The following is a 3,192-nucleotide window of genomic DNA, read 5'->3' as shown; positions in this document are numbered from 1 at the left end:
CCCTTTACTTTCTGTTGTTAGCTGCCATGCAGTTAAATGACTTTGCATAAGCTATAAAATATGAGCAAATAGAATTGATACCACATGAAAATAACATTATACTGAATATTTTTTAAAACACTCAATAAAATGATTAAAAAAACTGAATAAAGAAAGATCCAGGTGGGGCATGGAGATGGACCAGTTTTACTGTTCAGGTAGAGACTGGTGAAAGCCATGAGACTTTGGCCTTGAGTTACCCTGAAGGCTAGGAAGAACTAGCTCACCCTTCTAGCTCAATTTTCTTCACAACAATAGAGCGATCTCTAAGGTGGACAATAAAACTATGGAAGTATATGTTCCTTAGAGCAATACTCATTTCTGATTCTTTAAAAAAAGGGCAGCATTTGCTCAAGGACAGAGAAAGTATGTGTGGGTAGGAAAAAAGAAGGACCGGAAATAGGAAATTCAGGAGGAGATGAGAAAAGTGATATTAGGTTGTGTGGATTGTAATTGATGTCATGAAATAAAATGGGCAGCAGTAGTTGGATAGAAAATGGATTTACTCTGTAAATCTTAACCCAAGTCCCAGTAAAACATTTTTTTGAAACAACCAAACCGTTGCAGCAGTGCAGTGGAAATTGCCAGAAATTCAAGCTGGAGCCAGAGGAGGACGTGACTCTGGGCTGCCATTGCTGACGTCAGATGCACCTTGACTGAAAGCAGAAAACAGCAGAGAGATGTTTCCTTGTGTTTTGTTGATGTTACAAGGCATTCTAATGTGTGGAACGTAGCAAACGATGGATGACACTGTGAAGCAAGGAATGCCAGCGCGCTTCATTCTGCTTATGTGAAGTGGTACGGCACAGGAGCCCAGGTGATTATCCCATTCAAAATGGTCAGCACCAGCTCATTTTAGCTCGTTAATGCCTAGAATTAGTGTTCCATATCATTTATAATGACCGTATGTACTCGAGTAGAAGCCGACCCGATTATCAGCTGAAGCACCTAATTTTACCAAAAAAATTGCATTAAAAATGTGCTGAAAAGCTTGTCTTATACATGAGTGTATGCATGTTTCCAATTTCCTTAGATGCATGGTTTTTACATTCTACTCTTCTGATTATTACTGGGTATTTTCAGCTCTTCTCGTTCACAATCATTCCACATCAGCAAATGAAGGTCTCCGAAGCTTTACTTCTTCCTTGTGATAAAAGCAAACTACTTGGAGAAGGCAACTCTTCTACAGACATATTTTGAGTGTCTTACAATTTGTCAGGGTTATCTCTTAGCACTATACTAGCAATGTTAACTTACTATTTGTAATGTTTTCATTGGCCAACTGTTTTTCAAAAATGATTGCCAAAATATTTTTTCTAGTCTGTCTTAGTCTGGCAGCTCTTCTGAAACTATCTTTGGTGACCCTGCTGGGATTTGGAATACCAGAGGCCTATCTTCCAGCATCAGAGCAATACACAACTCATCACAGTATGGAAACCTGATAGACTTCATTTTTTATAACTTTTATCTCTGCCTTGAAGTTAGTCTCAATTCTACTGTCATGTTTTTCAGGCATTGGTACATATAATTTGCTCTGTCTTTTAATAATAGAGTAGCTCCCATGGGTATTTACTGTGCATACAATTAAATGAAATCCTTGACAACTTCAGTATTTCCCCACTTTATCATATATTTACTTATTGGTAAAGTCATGAGAATTTTTTTATTTATGGTAAGGTGTAATCCATATGGAAGGCTATTGATTTTGATTTTCATCAATAAACATTTCAAGGCCTTTCACGGTCGCCAAAGTTTTGCCATCGGTGTATCACCAGTTTGTAATCAGTCTTTCAGTTGCCGTACTCTTCTTTATGAAGTTCAGCTTCTCAAACGATCTGCTTAGCATGTAGTTTGAATGACTGTAGTGAAAGGACACAAGGCTGAGTGCCCAGTTATCTATACTGAGAAATTTGAAGACCTGGAAAACCTAGTGGGCAAGATCCATTTGTGTGCTCATTACAAAGAAAGGTGATCTAAGACATTTAGGAAATTGTCAAACAATACCATTAGTATCACACACAAGTAAAATTTTGCTGACGATAACATCAGTGCAGTGACAGGGAACCAACCATCAAAACTTCAAGCCATATTCAGAAAAGGATGTGGAACAAGGGATATCATTGCTGTGGGAGGCAGTACTCGAGTAGGATTTTGCTTCTTTTACCAATAGAGTCGATGACTTAATAAAACTGTGATGTTGCTATCTAATATTGACATGTCTTTTTTTCTGTTATGTCATTTGATCCAGGCAAGAAGACATGTAGTTGATTGGCTGTCATACACCAAACTTAACTGAAAACAAACTCCCATGAAATGGAAGAGCCTCTGTCAGAAGATGAGCGATAAGCATTGACTGGAGGGGAAGGTGGCTCAAAGGTTCGGAGGGCAGCACAATGACACATACTTTTAAAGCATCTGGCTATTTCTAAAGATGTTGCCAATATATGAAATAGAAACTGGCCTGGACACATTGTCATGAGCACAATATCCCTGGGAGGCTGTGCATTTCTCAAATTCTTAAAATAAGTGGCAATTTTGTGTTTTCTCTGCCTTAAGAGAATGTCCATTCTGATGATTTAAAACTTCAAGAGACTTAGGCTGGGGGAAAATAAAAAGTAAAATAAGATTTTTTTCCCCCATCATGTTTCATATACCATGGTTTTCCAATCACAGAACTGAGGAATTCCATGATTTTTTGGAGCAGAAATAACCTGGAATAGGAATAAAATAATTGTGAAATAGTCTCCCAAAGTCCCAAGGTTTTCTTGCAGTGAAACAAGGATCCCTCATGTTCTGAGGACTCACTGATTTGTAGAATGATCTCTGTTTTGCTAGACTATAAGCAATTTGCCCAGAACAGTGTTCTTAAATAGCCCAGAACCATAGGCCTCCCTCCATAGAAATTACATTGTCCTAGAAAGAATCATGGGACAATAGTCACTATTAGTTGCATTTATATGCTAAGAAATGTTTTTATTACTTCTGTTAATATTTAAGAGAGGGTTTCCATTTTTAAAGCATTACCATCATACTCCTAAACTATAACTGCCCCTAAACTCCAAGGATTCTGATAAGGTTAATGGATACTTCAGAAATATCTGGTCCTGTGTCTTCTGAGGTTTCTGTGTTCTTTACCTTTGGTTTGTGGTCAAT

Source organism: Echinops telfairi, unplaced genomic scaffold (assembly GCF_000313985.2).
Source record: "Echinops telfairi isolate 266 unplaced genomic scaffold, ASM31398v2 ScPeMD7_21;HRSCAF=78, whole genome shotgun sequence".
Taxonomy (NCBI): domain Eukaryota; kingdom Metazoa; phylum Chordata; class Mammalia; order Afrosoricida; family Tenrecidae; genus Echinops; species Echinops telfairi.
Note: the sequence above shows the minus strand (reverse complement) of the source record.